General features: G+C 40.4%; 1 protein-coding gene and 1 long non-coding RNA gene across 2 annotated transcripts in view; one reads left to right on the forward strand and one right to left on the reverse strand.

Annotated features, from left to right (window-relative positions):
- Positions 1-12,983, reverse strand: part of LOC145444493 (uncharacterized) — a 38,162-nt gene extending 25,179 nt beyond the window's left edge. Inside the window, exon 1 of the mRNA XM_080322486.1 lies at positions 12,915-12,983. The gene's annotated coding sequence lies outside the window, so the exon portion shown is untranslated. The remainder of the gene's footprint in view (positions 1-12,914) is intronic.
- The window catches only part of LOC145444515 (uncharacterized), a 414,279-nt gene that overhangs the window by 366,029 nt on the left and 27,321 nt on the right, over positions 1-20,929 (forward strand). The window lies entirely within an intron of this gene.

A 20,929-nucleotide genomic window follows, 5' to 3' on the forward strand; every position in this document is an offset into this window, starting at 1 on the left:
TCGGCAAGCCGGTCAAAAATCACCGTCAAATTGCCTGTAGCCAAATGGAAACTGTGACGTGATACAATTTCATTGAACCGTGCGATTTGCTTGTGTCGACACCATATAGGACACTATGGACGGACACTTTCTATCCGACAATGTAGGAAAGTATCTTTCGTTGTACTACAATGAGTTTTTTTTCAGGCCAAATTACTTTGTAAGGACAAACAGTTCCAACCAGAAATGAAGATAAGTAGTACAATTCTAACATTATGTTAGAAACACCTAATTTGCGTACGTTAGGTCAAAATTTAATTTTTAAGGTAAAAAAAATGTCGCAATTTTCCGTTTTTTAGGTCAAAAAAATCACTACAGTTATTATTTTTACATTTTACTTGTAGAAACTCGGGGTTTCTAGAAATTTCTATTTTCCTGTGGTAATTAACGTTTAATGTGTTGTGTCTGGAACTTGTATGTGAGAGTCAATTTTGAGGGACAGTGTGACTTGAGATAGATGTGCGTGAGTGTGTCTCGGGGTCGAGTTTGTTTTGTTCACAACATTGGCGCTTATCGCCTATAAGGGTCATTTGCGCCCAGCACGATAATTACATTAAGATCAGTGTATTTTTGCAGTCTTTTTGTAATATTACGGACGACTTCTATGGTCGCGCTCTTCCACCAACGGTCACTCTCGTTTTTCGTGCGTCCGTATCTTGAGTCTTTTCTGCCGACGTTACACTCCGCTAAACTTCACCTTCACTCTGTGCTTTTCTCATACACTACAATCGCAGCGACGAGGATCCCGGATAAACCTCCCGGAAACGCTTTCGGGAATGCTAACGCTTAAACAACTGTGCCACTCGCGTCGCCGACGAGGTGGAATATTGTAACGTGAAGAAGGATCAGTAGTAGGCCAGGGTGTGAATGTATTGGATTTGCGCCGAGCTAGGCTGGTTGATGTTTGTATATCGTATGGGTTGAGTAGTTTGTGTGCACCGTCGTTATGAGTATATTGCGTCCTATATGAATATAATCATCATTTTTATCAACCGAATTGACTGTGTTGGTGGTGTGGAGCGGACGGACAATCGCGAAGATACGAAATCCTGAGCCCATGAATAGCCTACACCCGCGTTCGCGTAAGGTCTTGATTAGCCTAATCGGGAACGCTTCATCATAGTGTCCTATATGGTGTCGACACAGGCAAATCTCACGCCTCAGTGAAATTGCATCACGTTACAATTTCCCTTTGGCTACAAGCAATTTGACGGTCATTTTTGCTTGCCGAGCATTAAATTTGCCAAAACAGGTTTCAATCGAACGCAACAATGCTGAACAATGCTGTCTGGCTCTTTTTCTCTTGAGCTACTCTCTCGTTTCGCCAAACAGCATTGTTGCGTCCCAATACCAATCTCCATAACAATGACAAATTCGAGCGAGCGGAATAAAATTTATATTTTCGTAATCAGTGCAGAGTCAGCTTTCGATTGATAACTTTTTACCAAATTTAATGCTCGGCAAGCCGGTCAAAAATGACCATCAAATTGCCTGTAGCCAAATGGAAATTGTGACGTGATACAATTTCACTGATGCGTGATATTTGCCCGTGTCGACACCATATAGGACATTATGGCTTCATACTCATAGTGCAACGTGGGCCAATAAGTGGATGTTATATTGCCTGATATTAGCTATTACCTCCTAGCAAACCGTGATGTCTCCTGTTTATGACTAAGGTACTGCAATTTGGGAGTGCCGTTTCCGTGACAGTTATTACGACGGGATGCGTACTCGTTGATGGCACAATATTAGAAATACAAATAGGTTGAGGTGCGTCTAAAGTGACCTATGTTCAACGGAAAATTTGACACGAGATCTGTGTGAAAAACTGTATACTATATAACCCGCTTATCGTTGTGAATAAGCAGAAGACTAATGATTACAATAGAGCTAATCTAGTAGCCCACCTAATAAGAATATCGCAATGGTTCTGGTAGAAGTATTTCGTGATATTCAGTAGGCTACCTCATCACTCTCCTACCAGAAATTTGCTCCAGGTAATGTAGATGAGGCGTTTAATGTCCCACGATAAGGTAGATGTATGGTGGCTTCATAAATACTCGAGTTGCAAGCATACGCGTTTTATAGCATAAACGTTAAAATCGCTGTTGCAGAAAATTTAAGTTGCTCGCATACCCCCCGGGATACGCGTACCTAATTTAAGAACCCCTGGCACCGGTCTACATCTGCACAATGCTCCACCTAGAAACGGCATTAGCTCTACCTATCCCCACTACATTTTACTTGCGCCAATGCTATCGATACTACAGGTAAGGTTTCGTCTATAATACGAAAGTATTGCTCTTAGAGAGCTACACTTATCTGCTTTCACTGAGTATCTTGCTGAGGCTTGATTACTCCCGATGTGTGCCCTGCATGTTACGCGCGACCTAAACTGACGACGTCTACCAGCCGACTATTTATCTGAAGTGAGTGTGTTGACGTACCATACGCGTGATTGCACTGCGAAGAATATATTTTCATGCATCGGAAGTGAGAAAGGTTTATTTTCGAATGAACGCTATGTAATGTGACAGTAATGATTACGTCGAAATAACACACATCCGGTTTGAGTCTCGCTAACTAAATTGTGAAAAGGATTCAATCGGCCGCATTGCAATAAAAAAGTTTTTAAACGAAATTTGAAGAAATTCAATGTCACGGCATTTTAGGGCATAATGGAACCTAGAAGGCAGCGAACGAGGTCGGATTTCTATCAAAATAAACGTGCCAGTGAAAGAGAGTTAGTGCAATCAGGAACTTTAAAATCTTTTTTGTGAGTTGCATACTTTGTTCGTATTCCATTATGGGTTAATATTGATTTCTGAAATTGTACAGGTCCGTGAGCTTTAAAAATTATTGATAACTACTGGTACACATCAATGTTCATTTTAATAAAACACACTGAAGTATAATTTTTTGTGTGTGTTTTTTTTCCGTATGTTCAATTCATAAGCGATTGTCATGTCCACGCCAATATTTATGTGGGATTTATCAAGGTGATCATAACGCTACACACGTACTCTATAGTCACGGGAGTTCATACACATGACAAATTGCTGCTCTGACCTGTGAGAGTGACTGAACGACTACGCAGCATGGTATTCCTGAGCTTCCATCGTTATGTCACAAATAACTTGACCGCAAACGAACTGATTTTGAGCAGGGGCTCCCAAATTTTTGCCCGTGTGCTACATTACCCTATTTTAACTTGTTAACGCAATACTTTTGCTTGTTTATACTATTTGCATTGTCAAATTTACTCGCATGTTTCGGAAATTCTAATCAGTTTTCCCCATTTTCAAAGCATTTTATTGGTCCATCCCACAGCTTCTACTTTCAGTCAAATTAAAACATGCTCACATAGCGATGAAGTGAAAAACAACACTATATAATATCAAACTCTGAAATAATGTGGGATAGCATTTGGAAGCAGACATCCATAACCCATCCATTTTATTGCGTGAACAACGTTTGTAGATACGGGGAAAGGCGATGCAATGTCCGTTTCCATGCAAATTTACGGGTATATCTTGTTTATTGTGCTTAAAATTTACACACAGTTATAGTAGTTATTAGTCACAGTGTATGCTTCTTTTGGTGCTGAATTGCAATTTACAATTTAGTGGGGTTTTTGTTCTGGGTCGTGTATAACGGGAAAATTTGGCAGGGCACGATTGATCCGGTTGATATCCGAATGCAGATTTAAAAGAAAGTTAGAAAAATCGCACATAAGAAAGCGAAGAAGCTTGATCGCCAACTCACGTGATCCTATTTTTAAAATGCGACGTGATCTGATTTTACTAGAGTCACCTCTAAAAATAGAGTGACTAGACGCAACCCAGCAGTATCATTTCTATCAAACGGCGCCCATTACGCCACGTCCACCAGTGACACTTGACAAGAATGAAGGGTCAATCTTTAAGTCTCAAGTCTTAAACCATTCACGTGCACACTCCTCCTTAGTTTAGGAGATGAGTTTAGCCAGACGAAGTCGCTAAGAGTACCAGTCAGTATACCATTTGCGATACCAATACATTCCTCGTGACCAATATGCAACTATAGACGATTATGTGCATATGTATATACCAGAATATATATTATTCATTGATGACGATGCGTATATTCATTAGTCATGAACGTGAGATTTGTATATATATATAGGGATATCGTTGAGATGGATATCTCGACTATCAGTATAAGCATATAGCCTACTGATGTATCAATAAATAAAGCGTTTCACTTAAATCGAAATGTACTGTAGTAAGCCTACATCGCGGCAAGTTAATCTATGTTATATGTCGTCAGTTTACGTATTACATGACTAATTCGAATATGAGCCCGCATGTCGTTAGGTCAAGGATTTATTCGCACAGGGCATGATCTATTTCAAAGTCGATAATCGCTGCATTCAATAATACGATCGCGATTGAATACGCTTAGAATACGATCGCATATTTTCCATTCGAAAGCTTTACTTTACTCACTTTTAAAATAGGATGCAATCGGAATCACTCCAGCTACATTTATCCAACGGCAGAGCAACGGAAGCGGAGGCATCCTGCCATGTTTTCCGTTAGAATATTTCTGATTTGTCAAAAATAACGCGTTCCTATTATACGCTGCATGATCGTGAAGTATAACTTATGAGCCAGTCCTTGGCTTGCCGTATTAAATTTATCACCGTTTCGATTTAGTACTGAACAAATATTGTTACTTTGTTCTTCAAATTTCGCAACTTTTGCCTTTGACATTATGATTCCAATGATACCCGTTAGTTAAAATTTTAAGCTCGGATTATCAGCCAGTAGCTACAATCAACCTGTAACATCCGTACGAGAGGGAATACTCGGTGCTGCAAATGACTTTCTACATTATTAGTCTGTATTGACACAGTCTTTCATGGTGCATCGTTATAACCAATCTCGTCATTACCTTTGAATGGTTGAAGTCGTTTGGCGGATGAAAAACCCATGGGAATATTCTTGAATGTGTATAGTTCGATTTTTCGTATATTTTCAGTGTTTTCAAACTATACAGTCAATAGACACGTGACCTCACCATATCAGGTTTGTTTGTGATCACAAAAGTCTATCAAAATTTGCCAATTCGATTGCTATTCGATTGCCATCGGAATCACTCCAGCTACATTTATCCAACGGTAGAGCAACTGAAGCGGAGACATCCTGCCATGTTTTCCGTTAGAATATTTCTGATTTGTCGAAAACAACGCGTTCCTATTATACGCTGCATGATCGTGAAGTATAACTTATGAGCTAATCCTTTTCATTGGCTCGCCGTATTAAATTTTTCACCGTTTCGATTTAATACTGAAAAAATATTGATACTTCGTTCTTCAAATTCCGCAACTTCTGCCTTTGACATTATGATTCCATTGATACCCGTTAGTTTTTTAAGCTCGGGTTATCAGCCAGTAGCTACAAGCAACCTGAAACATCCGTACGAGAGGCAGTGTTGGGATCAAGTCACTACCTTCGAGTCACGAGTCATTTCGAGTCATTGCACATTTTGACTCGAGTCAAGTCAAGTCAATCGATTTTCGAAGGTGACTCGAGTCAAGTCAAGTCAGTCGATTTTTGGAGGTGACTCGAGTCAAGTCAAGTCAAGTCACAATTCAAGTCAAGTAGCCTTTTCGAACTATGAGGCATGATTAAGTCATTGCATTTTGCTATCTGTCTGAAATACAGATTGAGTGGCCATTGATTTCGAAGCGATGAACGAATATAGAGTTAAATATACACGCAAGTAGACGCTGTATCGCTCACATATGCGTAGAACTGCTCGCTACGTAAGTAATCGCATAGCCTTAGTTTATAGTTACCAGCCAAAATAGAGAATAGAGTAACGAATTGATAAGTTGCAATACATTATCCATTTACAAATTGATATGATACAATTCGAGCCTGCGCCAATGGTTGCGGATCGACTACATAAACTATATTCGATTCAATTTCAATAAAAAAAAAGAATTTTTGGTAAAGCTAGAACATAGAACAGAAATAGACATTCTGCTATAAAAATTTATATACTACACTAGTTTACGACAGCGTAAGCTGTCGGCTTCGACCACTTCGCTGTCGGTCAATTAATTTGTGAGAGAACAATGGAGGCTCAGTAAAACGCACGTTCATTGAATTATTGGTCGCTCTCACGGGTTACATCTTACATCAGCGTTTCGCGAACAATCCGAACATATGCAAGATAGGGTGATTTTTATCGACACCGATTACTTGATGACTTGAAATTGACTCGTGAATTTAGCTCCGAGTCACGAGTCAATCCACATTTCTGATACGCCGTGTCAAGTCAATTCAAGTCATTTTAGCAAAGGGACTCGAGTCAAGTCAAGTCATACGAAAAAGATGACTCGAGTCATCCCAACACTGACGAGAGGGAATATTCGGTGCTGCAAATGACTTTTTACATTATCAGTCTGTATTGACACAATGTTTCATGGTACATCGTTATAACCAATCTCGCCATTACCTTTGAATGGTTGAAGTCATTTGGCGGATGAAAAAAAAAACATGGGAATATTCTTGAATGTGTTATGGTTCGATTTTTCGTATATTTTCAGTGTTTTCAAAATATAAAGTCAATAGACACGTGACCTCGCCATATCAGGTTTGTTTATGATCACAAGAGTCTATCAAAATCTGCCAATTCGATTGCTATTCATATCTGCGACATTTAACACGCAGGATTGAAACAATTATTTCGACATTCACCAATATCAATATGTCCCAACATAGTAGCATTTGTGATCAAAAGGGGCTGGAGTACCAATATATATGTTTAACAAAAATAGTATTATTTATTATTCTTGGCTCTAAGAATTTGGAATCCCTCATTAAAATCGACGGGAATAATGACTTGCTGAAAATTACTGGAATTAGGATTTTGTATCGAAGGCAAGCGGCCAACCCTGGCAAGATGTGGCCAGCAGACATTTTTCAGTCCTGTTAAGGTTGCATGCGCTGTCGCGAATTCCTACTTCGCATAGCGACAGTTAATGCTGAATGTTCTCCATTTTGATTTTGTGATATTCATAGTTCTTCGACTGCATTGATCATTTGCACCATGCCGATATTCGTCATTGTATTCCATGTCTGCTGACTTGTTGCACGTCCCACCTCTAGGCTTTTTTAAGATACCACCTAATCAGAGCATGTGGCGAGGAGCCTAGATAAACCCCAACAATGTTAAATATTTTAATTTACATTGACCGTTAGATCTCTGCTCTTATTAGGCGATTAGCATATGTGCTATGTTTAGTGATAAATGACCGTACAATGTACCTCGCGGTGTATTGACTGAGTTTACTTCGATATCCACCTTTGCCCAGATGAAATGTGAATTTGGCTTGCAATGTATAGGCAATTTCTTGTCCTGATTTAACTCGTTTTCTTCGAGTCCACATTTGTGAGCTATGATTTTCTACTATTTGAATATTCACAAGACGAAGCCGCGTTCCAAGTTACAGTATCCGTACGGTTATCAATTTATGACCATTTATATTCATTAAAGATGCCGCAAGAGTTGCAATACCATGAAATGAAAGGATCGATGGAAACAACTTAGTTATGTCATTCAGTCAAACCCTACCTTAACCTACAAATATATATTGGAAGAACGTGATGGTAAAATGAGGCATGCACAGTGTGTATAGTCAAAGAGAAATAGCCTACAGAATTATCAACAAATGAAAAGCGATTGAGAGATGTCATATGACGGGGTACGGGTTACAGGTGTTGTCGGTTTATGAAACATCGATCTGGTAAACTGTTTGCATGTGGATGGATATTCACGCGCGATCCTTACTGAATTACATGCTGTCCAAATCAGTGGTTCCCAACCTTTTTCGACTCACCCCCCCCTTTTCAAGCTCCTCATCGATCATCATATTGGGAACCGAAAAAAGGGCATAAAAACTGTAATCTCCGGCGAGTTGACTATGAAAAAGGTCAACTTTTCGACTCGACCTCGAAATTACAATTTCACAGCCAAGGTTTTGTGCGTTGACTTAAAAAAAGTCATTTATCCGACTTGACTCCAATATAGCCGTTTAACGCGCCATATCGCCCCCAATCACCTCCTTCATCTGTTTTCATCCCCCTCTCTATCGCCCCCTTCGTTATTTTCGCCCCTAGGCCGCCACATCGCCCACGTTTGGAGCCTCTGGACTAAATCAAATTCTAATTTAAATTTCCAAACAAAGGTGGCGGACGATGACCATTCGTAAATCAAAATGTACCCTAAGAAACTTAATTACGACAAATGTATGCAACTCGAATGTATTATTGAACACTTAATTGAAATCTGCCTTTTTGAGATTAGATATTCATACGCGATTTTATGGAAGTTTCTGCAAGGCGAAGACCCCTTACAGACCACTGACTTCATTGTGGTTGTTCGTTATTCTTTAAAAGAAATGAGACTTGTCTCTTTGCCATAGACCTCTTTTATTCGCAGTTTTTACATGTAACATTTCCGAAACGAGTTGTAGGCTACTTTAAAACAATATCGTATGTATATTCGAGCTGCGCGCGATTTAATATTGTCATATATTTTTAATTTTGGGGTACCCGTCACCCAACAAAAATGTGCATAATTTATGGAAATGGGAGACTTCGGCGTCGCCCATTACTGCACCACGACGCACCAAAACATATGAAGTTAGAGGCCATTTAACATGCGAATCCGAGAAGTGTACAAGAACGATCAGCAGCGAGAAGGCCTTGGCCGAAAAGGAATGCCCTTGTGCTGACAGAAAACTTCGATATATATACATAACACAACAAAAAGAGTTCGTGTATCATCTAAAAATAATACATTGAACGCATTCGTATTCGAGATTTCGTTCTGCTGACGTCATATTTTGTGCTACGATTGTTGATATACGCTTTTCTTTCGAATTCTCTACTAGTTGCTGACGATTACCCCTGACGAGTGTCAGCCGAAAATATTCGGGTTCATTTCAATATGAATATACTATTCAATTGTATATTGAAGTTCTGTACCTCAAAGAAGCTGTTCAAATATACATATATGTTTAATTGTCCATAGGCGCCTCAATGGCTGGCATCGAATGCTCCTGTCCTGGCGACCTTAACCCTACAGGACAAATGCCATATGCCATATGCCATATGCCATATTTGCCAATACAAAAATACCAATTTGAAATCGTGAGCGTCTTTTAGTTTGGTACGTTTTGACGATTACCATATCTTCTGATATAGCAGATATAGGAGGTCACGAAATAGCATATTGTAACGAAGTCAATATAATAACGATTCCGCCCGAAGATGTTTAATTAATATTTAGGGGTCTTACCTTTTCCAGCACACCACAGTACCTCAGCAGTTCCGGTAAATCTGATTACGCGAGCAGAAAGATGATAAAAAATTGATAGCAATATATATGCAATTCCCGACCATATTGACCGATTCAAACATGAATTATATGAATTTGTGGCGCTTCGCGCGTTTAGGCCAAATACGGTAACTCACCAGTTCATGAAATAGGGTATATAGCTGATATGTAGCGACAAAAGGCCCACTGGCTGAGAGGGGTCTGTGGTTTGGTTTATCACCCTATGAGACCAAAGACCAACGTTTATGGGGGGCTGACGAAGTGCTGTTTTTAGTTTCCCAATATTTGGGGGGCGATGATCGGAGTGCAGCTTCAAAAGGGGGCGATGAGTCGAAAAAGGTTGGAAACCACTGGTCTAAATGGTCTTTGAAGCTCGGGGAACGGTAAAGATGAAAAAAATTTAGGCCAATGAACCTTCACAAATGAACCAAATGTTATGACTACAAATTACGACAGCTGGGGAGACGTAGTGATGACGATAAACGCGGACCGCCCAAACGGGCAGGGCTCGATTCCGTGTTGGCGGTTATTTTGGGCTCCTCTTCCCCCGCGTCGCAGTCCTTATACGGCGACAAAAAAATACCTGATGAAAGAGCGCTGTCACAAAGAACGGAAGGAGTAAGAAAGAGCGTCGGAAAAGAAACTAACATCGAAAACGAACTGTGACATCGGGCGCTGGGTCGACGTGGATTCCAGTTTTAAGAGACCGCAACCACAACTGGTCATTCGGCATCCTTCAATCTATTCATTACATCGCATTGTGTCCTATCGCATTGTACATTTGGTACATTGTCTTGTTTAGATGAAAATATAATCCGACGATTATTATTATTATTATTATTATTGAAATGTATGCAACTCATCTACAACTATTGGGAACTTCTAATTAACGAGAAATTTGCTTCTGCGCGTGTTATACGTGATTTTATCGAAGTTACTACAAGGCGAAGTCCTGTTGACTTTTGCAAGCCCTGCGACTTTTGTCTGTGCTAGCTTTTCTTACGCTGTCAAATGACGCTGAATTGTAGTGCCTAAATTTACCGAATTGTGGTTATAAAGTCGTCTTGACCTCCGCACACAACTGGTCCTAAATGTCTTGAAGCCTACTTCTGGACAGTCTGGTACCATACTTAGCAGCATTGTGACGTAGGCTCTGTCCACAGTAGACCATGAGCTCTGCGTTACGATACGGAGCAGAGAAATACAATCCAAATGTATGAATCGTGGATCGGCAAATCGCCTTTCCCGCATCTGCTGAATGTTTTAGTAACTTTGAAATCAAACGACAATGAATAATTGATAATATTTACTATATCGATTATCGTTTTCTCAGCAACGCATCTGGAAGTTGTGACTTAAAATTGTAATCTATTTGATCAAATCGGTACTTGATGAGTATGCTCGTTTGCGTGACGGCGTCTGCAATGAGGTGCCATTCCAATATTTGTGTTAACTGTATTTGGTTATTGCATGATATTGAAATGGCTCCCGACGGCAGAGGTGTGATTTCAGCGAAACTGCCTATGACGAGGGGGACAATTGTTTTCCTCCGCGGATCAAGTGAGAAGTAAAAATGGTCCGTGGACAAATGAGCAATTTAGGGCTGTTCAAAAATAACTTTTTTTCCGATTCAAGCCGGTCATCTCTTAAATCGTCAGGTTGCAGTAGAAAACCTTGCTCACCAAATTTCACTCGATTCCAACCAGTGAAGGCCTCCGCAGATCCAATTAAAATTTTTAATTTATTATGGAAAATTAAAAAAAAAAATTCCAAATTTTTCTGTCAACCCCATGAAATTGTTGAGCTGTCTTCAAAGACATTGCAAAACTAATTTGAGTCAATTCCGACCAGTAGAAGCGGAGTTATTGGAGTTTTTCGTTGAAATTTCTCGGATTATCCTTGATTGGTGGATAATCCGCGATTTATCAACGAAAAACTCACATAACTCCGCTTCTACTGGTCGGATTTGACTCAGATTTGTTTTGCAACGTCTTTGAAGACAGCTCAACAATTTCATGGGGTTGGCAGGAAAATTGGGAATTTTTTTTTTTTAATTTTCCATAATAAATTAAAAATTTTAATTGGATCTGCGGAGTCCTATACTTGATAGAATCGAACCAAATTTGGTGTGCAGCGTTTCTTAGGGTAACCTGACAATTAAATCAGTGAATGGCTGGAATCCGAAGAAAAAAGTTATTTTTGAACAGCCCTTTGAGCATGCGACATTACAGCATGCGAGACTTCGGCATGCGACAATTTGGCATGCGACACATGAGCATGTGGGTTAAATTACGGGTTAGGGGTAGGTTAGGGTTGGATTTACAGTTGGGTTAGGGTTAGGGCTTAGGTTAGGCTAGGTTAGGTTAGGTTAGGTTAGGTTAGGCTATGTTTCGGTTTAGGGTAAGTTTTTGGGTTATGCATTCACATGCTGAAGTGACGCAAGTAGATCGGTCGCATGACGCAATGGGGTTCTTATGGGCCCGCTCGCATGCGGCTGGGAAACTCGTGTTGGCATGCGGCTCTTATTTCTTATGGGCCCGCTCGCATGCGGCTATTGCGTCTTATGGCCCCTCTCGCACGGTAACTCTTTTCAGTATAGGGATCGCTCGCACGCGGCTGGGAAACTATTGTTGGCATGCGGCTCTTATGTCTTATGGGTGCGTTGGCATGCGGCTATTGCGTCTTATGGCGGGGTTGGCATGCGGCTATTGTGTCTTGTGGTCGCAGATCTCTGGTGATTCTCTATGTGTTCTTATGGGTGCGGTCATGAATCGCCCTTTCGGGTATATGCATCTCTCGCACGGTGTTGAATATGTATCAAGTAAATAGTCACGTGATTGGTTCTTAGTTATTGTGTATATCACAAATTATTATATATGACCAATTTGAAGTAATCCCAACGTTTACGGTGAGTGCAACAATGATATATCGTTATTCTTATGGCGGGGGTCGCAAGCGGCTCTTATGTCTTATGGCGGGGGTGGCAAGCGGCTATTGTGTCTTGTGGTCGCACGGTAACCCTTTTCAGCATAGGGATCGGACGCACGCGGCTTCGTTGTTGGCATGTCGTACTTTCGGGTATAGACTGCAGGCGGCATGTCCTACTTTTAGCAAAAAAGGGTGTGGAAGAGTTTGCTGAATCTAAGAATCCGCCGCATGGTAATGTTTTGGTAATTAGTTTACCAGAGAGCCGGCGTAGACGGTGATTCCAATACCAACAATAACCGCGTTCACAAACTAACACTTCAAATAGGTGTGAAATAGTTTGCAAAACCCCGCGAGCGCTGACAAGATAATGTCTCGGACATAACCATCTTTCGCGGCTTCGTGTTACAGGCATATCGATCGCTCACGCGGTGAAATTTTCGTAAGCAGTTTGTCACAGAGCTTGATTTCACTCGTAAAGATTTAATAAGTAACGAATAACAGACCGCCAGTGTCGGTAACTTGAATAGCGACAAATTGTCACTTATTTCTACTCTAACCCTAATCCTTTGTGAAGTGTAAGCTTATTCAAAAAGGTGTGAAATAATTCTAAAATCCTACGATCGCTCACAAGATAACACCTATAAGACATAACCATCTCTCGTGACTTGTGGTTACATACATCCCAATCGCTACAATGTAATATGTTGGTAGTTTGGTGCAGAACTGGATTTCACGAGTCTGATATAATAAGAATATTACCTATTAAGTAATAAGCACCGAATAACAGAACCGTCGCAGACGGTGACTTGAATATCCAAGATTTGATACTTTCCGCGACCGCTATATGTTTCACGTTGACTTTGGTTGCGTGATGCGAATCATGAGAATATTCAATCAATGTGTCAATTTGTCAATTGAAATGAAACTCACTACACAAACCAGGTTGATTCGTATTTGAATGTGTTGATCCGGTACAACTCTAATCCTTTGAGAAATCCATTTACCGCGATCAGTTGATTCGAACGTAACTTGAATATTGCTGACTCCAACTTCAGTCGCATCGAATTATTCACACATTCCACGCTGCTGTTTCACACCTATAGAATCAATACCAACTAACTAAACAAGAATCAAGAATCACAAGTATGCACATTAGGGTTGTTCAGAATTGACCGACTTTCAAAAAGTCGTAGTTTTCAGTCCGATTCCCATGCCTTATACCATAAAAACATATTCTAGCTACTTTTTTTCGTAATTCATCCCTTGCATCCGTGTGCATTTTGAGCTGGAAAAATATCGGCTAAAAATAGGGTATTCCCCTAAAATTTCAGTGTCGCCATTCGGACTAGGCTAGTAAACGTCATATATAAGCTGGGTTTATGCAGCTATTGCGGATTGGAGTGCTACATAACCTTATTATAGAAAGTATTGCCGGTTCAGGACACCATTTTCATGTCCCACACTCCCTTAGAACTCCTCAAAACTGCCTGAGACTGATAGTTATTTTGTTGGATCACATATCCTACACTCCTCAACCCTACCTGAGATTGTCCATCAATTTCCGGGATAACCATGTGCAAGAATACAACTGTGAATGTATCATTCAATTACAGCCACATTTTAAACATCACATTGTTCAAAGGAAACGAAACAATAAGGAAAAGAAATAGATCAACTTGGCAAATACTACTTGAATCAGGTGGATGAAATGGTTGCTTTAGAGATATCGGCATATCTGTTCCCGTGATCTTCCACGACTTGTAAGAGGCTCGCCCGCTGTTCTTTGTCATCTGGTTTTAAAGCATCAAAGTCGGTATTCAATTTTACCAAACGCTCTGCTGCGTCTTTAACTACTTCAACACTACTCACAAATTCTTGAGCAGTCACAAAATGCGGATCAGTATGCCATTCCGAAACTGGAAGACTCAACTAATCATGTTCGGCATGTATAGCATCGAATAGAAACCATGATTCCGGTCCAATTAAAGCAACCATACTCATTGACTCAGAGATTAGACTCAGAGGTATACCTCTGCGAAATTGTTCAAGAATTGGCATTTGCAGCAATTTAGCAGCCATCGCTTCCTTCACTTTGTCAGGAATCTTTGGTTTAGCCGAGAACATTGTAGATACCACCGTTTCCTCGGTGAGATGCCAATGATGTTTTCACATCTTTTTATATGCCACATCAGCAACTGTGGAATCGCATGATGTAAAGTCTGTCATGTTATTAAGGAATTTGAGATCATTACTCTGTGCGTCACATGCAATATTAGTTTTTATGCTGGGACAGAAAACTGGGCAATATTTATTCGTACCAACTTTCTAATGAACTCTTCAGAATAGCCCATTTGCTCACTCCACATGAACATTTTTTGACAGTACAGCACTTGACTCGTCCATCCAGTGCTATTAGTAGCACCAGGCTTGCGAAAACGATTATCAACATATTGGTCATCTAAAATCACCAAGGCGCTTGTTGCACAATCTCTGTAGTCATCTCTTATCAAGATTTATTTCTGCTTTCCATTATATGGCTTAATCAGTGGAATTATTTCTTGCTTTGCTTCAACAGCTTTCATCGCCAACCCACTGCCTTCATCAAACTGAAGTGTTTTAGAGCTTCTTAATTGATCAATATCTTTCCACTTCTTGGAAGGTATTAAAATCTGTGTTTTCAGGGCCTGTGGTCGCCGATCCAAATGCACACTTCACTTCCAAATCTCCCGGATGACTAGTTCATGAATATGATGGCGACAAGACTGTAGAAAACTTTCCTGTTTATCAATTCTTCAAGCACAGAACAATTTTTTCCATTGTTTGAGGATGTTGTGTCAAACACAAGAGCTCTGACATTTTTTGTTAAATTAGATAGTTCCAGCAGTTCAAATGACGGATCAGCCAGTGCTTTTCCTGTAGCACTCTACAGAGTTCGAATGCCAAGAAGTTTGCCCTTCTCAAATGCGTTAGAACACGTAGACGATGCCAGCACTGCCAAGGCCTCAAATTGCTCTGCTAAACGACTCCTAGTGAGCTTTCCATTCCAGTGCAATGTGATGTGCTTTGGTGGATCGTTTGCTATTTTTTCAACAATTGACTCAGAAATTTTAAAACGATTTGCAATGCGTCGTCGATAGGTTCCAGATCTTGAAAGATGAAAGTCATTAGGGTCACCATCGCAAGCTTTAATCAGTGCTGCAGTTATCATGGTAGCAGCATTATCGCTGACTTTCATGCGATCGGAAACCTGGCATATGTCATTGTCGTTGAATAGGTTCACAGGCACTTTTAGAGTCACAAATTTAAAGGAATGACCCGATGTCGACTGTGCCACTTCGAAATCACTGCTGTGGGAAGTGTCAGCTACCTGCGAAGATATAGATGAGCTCTCTGTAAATTCCCCTTCGCTACTTGATGCTGGTGCACTCTCTCGCACTCATGGTCCGTCTCTTTTGTTGCATGGTTTTCACTTTCAACACTGTATCTTTGCCACCAATTGTTGCTAATCATGGACCCGTTTGATCCTGATAAAATGTTTTGTATTCATGTTTCTTATCGCCGGAGAGAAGTGTACTTGCTTCAATTGTCGTCATCGCGTCAGGAGCTTCGCTATGCCCAATTGCCCATAGCTTACTCAACTTGGCTTCAAAGTCGCTTTGTTTTCTTGATACATATTGCTGGCCTGCAGTTTCCTTAAGTGACAGCCATTTGTTTTCTGTTTTCACACTGTCTCTAATCTTTCAATGGCATTAACTTGTGTGATGGTCTTTGTGGCGGCCAGAAACCAAAAACCTATTACCGTGCTTCATCTCCTACGTCCTAGATGTGTAACTTTACTGGTTCATTTTTCGCATATGAATGCTCTCTTAGGTGTAACACATACTGCATAACTTTCCTAAGAGTAAGCAGCTTCGATCCCGTAATGTTTCCTCAGATGGCCCAGCTAGGAAATGCTGTGTCTGCAACCGTGATCTTCTAGTTTTCTTTGATACTATATCACTAGATGACAATTTTCTTTTTTTCAGACATTTCGCACTAGAGCTAATCCTAGAAAAATAAATATACATCAACTCAGTCAAGCAACAAAGAATAGTTGGAAACATTTCAGTTCTCTTAAGTCAAACACATACTGCACAACTTGAGCAAGAATAGTCGGATTAGATCCAGTTATTGATTCTGGAAGCTAATGATTCCTAAATTGGAAATACTCCTACCAGTATATTGCTATCTTAGGAAATACCATAAAATTCAGAGCAACCGATTGGCCGTTTTCCACAGTCACTGGAAAAGATATTTACAAGCTTTGTTTTCTATCTCAGTAGACAAGAAAGAGTATCAGGTCCATTAGATCGAATAATTCAATACTGCTACAAATCTATAATCACTAATCCTGCGCTAGTTTTCTTTGATACTATATCACTAGATGACAATTTTCTTTTTTTCAGACATTTCGCACTAGAGCATGGGTGGCCAACCTTTTCAGTCAAAGGGCCACCTTTGATTGATGAGCTATTGCGCGGGCCACCAGCCGCGCGAAGCGCGAAACTGTTTTGAAGCTCATAAGTCAATAATATCGTCACTTGACTGTGTTGCGGGCCTGCTGTATATCGCTGGGCTCAGTTTGCAATGACTGGAATATTCGGCGCCTGAACATATTAATATCGAAAGCTTCAAACAAGTTGCGTCAATCGTTTTGTGCCGATAGGTTTCATAGTCGACGGTCTTTATGCAAGCGCAAACGTAAGGTTGCATATCAGTGGCGGCTCGTGACAATATCGGGTGGTGGGGCAAGGGCTGCGAGCGACTTTTATCAACATGACGTCACAATGGCGTTTTCCAACGTAAAAAAGTAACTTTATGATGGTCACATGAATTTCCCGACAACAGTGATTTTAACGTAGGTGCCGCGAGAGGTTTGCCGGTGAGCCGTGACTTGAAGTGTGGTAACAAATGTTTTATTCATTTATTTTTAATCAAAGGATTATTTTACAAAATGTACGTGAACTAAGAATCGTCCCTATGCCACCAATCAAGTATCAGGTCATCCTTAGTAGCATGCGTTTTGATTTCATGGTAGAGTTATAGATTACGCAAATCGATAGACCGTCACCCCAAATTCGAAATCCGGATCCAGTCCGGCCATGTAAAAAAACATTGAAATCCTGCTCCGGCTCCTGAATCGGACTTTGGCCATCTCTGGTTACGACCAGGTGATAATAGGCAACCAAAGCGGAGGCACCCGGCGTACGATTGGATCAATAGACTGGACAACTTCTAGACCTCTCATTTTTGCTCTAAAGGCAACTGCGTAAACTACGTACGGAATAAAGATTCAATACGATTCATGTTCGCACTTGACTTGACCTGACTAATTCCAATGACTAGAACTCGAGAGATTGCGTAAGCCTAACTGGAAAGGTCAACGAGTTCGGACACATACGCAATTGTTATCTCATATCTCATATTGAATCCAGAACATCAATTTGAATGGTCTTTGAAGATCTAAGGACAGCAGCCTCGGAACGTCGGTCTCGGAACAACATAGGACATTTTGGCCTTGAAACTGGAGACTGTGACACAACACATACGGCTTACTGTCTATAAGTCTGCTGCGAAATCGCCGTTGGAAAATATATTAATCAATAAATACATGAATAAAAGCCGTAACTTAGTATACTGTTACAAGAAATCATCGAGAAGTAGCATACGCAATCTCATAACCCATTCCGGTATGGTACACTGTCAAAATCAATGCAAACAGACGAACACCTAACTTTGAGTAAAATAGATCGAGGAATAGGCTGATCGAATGATCAGCTGTTAGCCGACATCGAAAATGAAATAGCTATCGCAATTGACAGGGGATTGTAAGCAAATGGTTTGAAGGCCACAATTTCACAGTGAAATGGACATTGGCGAACATAAAATTATGTGAATATTTGAATGCAAACCGAGAATCTTGGTTAGCTGTTTCATGCGATCATCGAGATATACCATTGGGAATATCATCACCGATCTCGTTATGGAACGCAGACTATATAGATTAGCACAGACCGACACCGGCTTTTGCGTGAGATCCACAATGACGTAGGTAGGCTAAGTATCAGATCAGCGCGCATCTCTACCATACTCGACCTCGAAAACGAAATAACTGCCTCAATCATTGAGTGTCAACTTTAAGACTTGGCACCGTGTTCGATACTAAAATCAAGACATACCGTGTGAAAGCTCATGACAGATCTATGTATGGAACATCGTTAAAATCAATAGAGACCAATAACGGCTTTTGCGTAAATTTGTTGGCGATAAATGAAGAGTCAGCTCTTACTCGACTTTGGAAACGAAATTACCACCCACATAGTTCAGTGACAAACTTAAAACTTGTTACAGCGGTCGATACTAACACTTACCGTGCCAAATGTCATGACCGATCTCGGTATAGAACATCGTCAAAATCAATGGAGACCAATACCGGCTTTTGAGTAAAATCTGTTTGCTGTACTATGTACATGATAGATCAGCACACACTGAACTTCGGAAACGGAATTACTACCATTATCTTTAAGTAGCAAGCCTGAAACTTGGAGCAGTGTTAAATACTACCTTCACGACATATCATACCAAGTTTCAAGAATTATCATGGTGCGAAACACCGTCAAAATCGACCTATTCCAGCAAAGGTCGACTCAACGCATATTACGGTAACCGAGTTCAGATATAGATACGATTGTTACATCACACCTTAAGGGCGAGTAGGCATATTTGCCCCGGTTGCTCGGCCATTTTACGAATAGGAGAGAGTAAATCACCGTTTCTTTATTGTGCGCGGCTTTGAGAGAATAGATAGTGAAAGCTTGTTATGAGCGCTACCGGGGCAAGCCCCGGCTAGGCATTCACAAAGCGAAAACACAGAAGAGAATTCGATTTTCGCAGAGACTTCGCTATGTATGGGCGTTTGCAAGCGAAAGCACAAGAAGAACGCGGGTTTCGCTGTGATCTCGGTATATTTTGATTGCTGTGCGTCTATAAATGGTTAAATTGTTATTGAACAGAATTTTAGGTGGGGCAATGCCCCAGTTGCCCTATAGGACGAGCCGCCACTGTTGCATATATGCTGAACGACACTTTGTCGCGTAATCCCCAAGGGGTAACAATATTAAAAACAATAAATCAAGTGACAACATGTTGCGCGAAGCGTGTAGAACATTTTAATTATTGATAAATCGATCGCCAGTTATTCTGCTTTATCGTAGTGTACAAAGATGTACCAAAATGTGACCGATTCATGGATCTGCCAATGCGTCGGAACTGATATTTTAGTCATCACATCTATAGTGTTGCGGCCAGACTAATCAAATTGTTGGTTGGCGTTGCAAGTTCACAATCATTGTGTCGCATGCTCATATGTCGGGCAACCGTAAAAAATACGTTGGCGGGCAGAGTGAGAAATTTCAGCGATATTCTCCAGCGTTTTCCATTTTAATTCTAAATCGCATTGTTAGTAAATGCTGCTCAGTGAATGTGTTGATATTAGGTAATGAGAATTTGACGGTTGATTATTAAGTAGTTTGATGGCATGGAAGGTTTTGGTTGTTGATGAGAGAATTCTAAAATATCAAATTAGGACAATGCACAAAGCAGAAACTATAAGCTGGGAATAAATCGCGCGGATCACAAATAAATATTTCATCTAGCTTCGGCTTCGCGCCACCCTTCCGATGCTTTCACGCCCCCAGTTCGAGAACCACTACACTGAAATGTATATGCAATAGTACAGAGCTTGTTTTCTTGGTCGTTGCTTTCCGAACAGTATGCGGCATAAATAGCGGTTATGTTGAGAACGGGTGTACCCCTGAATCCAGTATACAAATATTTATCGCTTTAAACCTTCTTTCAATTTCAGTTTTCGGTTTCTTATTTTTGGCATGCCCGTTAATCCTTTATAGGTGATAGTATGATGCGAGTCATATAGTACAGTGATCTTCAACCTTTTTCGACGTGGTACACCCTTGTAACGTTTGCTCAAAACTCGTACACCCCTGTTCATTAGGGGTCTTCAAAAATGACTTTTTTTCTCAAATCGTACTGGCTACTTGATAAATTGTTAGGTTACCTAACTTAAGCCTACACACCAAATTTGGTTCAATTCCAACCAGTAGCCTCATTGCTACGGGAGAAGAAAGTTTCTATTTATTATATAAAAATAAATAACGAAAAATTTTAAATTATTCTGTTCACCCCATGAAAGTATTAGGTTGTCTATAAAACGATGTTCTTCGAATTTGGTTCAATTCCAACCAGTATAGAAGCGGAGTTATTGCCGTCAAAAATTTGGATTTGAATAAAATAGTATTTGGTCACAGAGTTTATTCGTAGCTAGTTTGGCCGCCCGCCACGCAAATGGAATTTATTTCGTGTCAGCCAAAAACAGCATGACATTACCAACGATAATCAACCTAAATGTAACAGTATTCGGGAAAGAGTAGGTAACGCTCAGGGTTGTAACCAAGTCACATTGTTCCGGGTCACGATTCAATCTTACTTTTGTGGTTTTGACTCGAGTCAG

This window comes from Botryllus schlosseri, chromosome 8 (assembly GCF_051294905.1).
Source record: "Botryllus schlosseri isolate E-star chromosome 8, Bs_hap1, whole genome shotgun sequence".
NCBI lineage: Eukaryota > Metazoa > Chordata > Ascidiacea > Stolidobranchia > Styelidae > Botryllus > Botryllus schlosseri.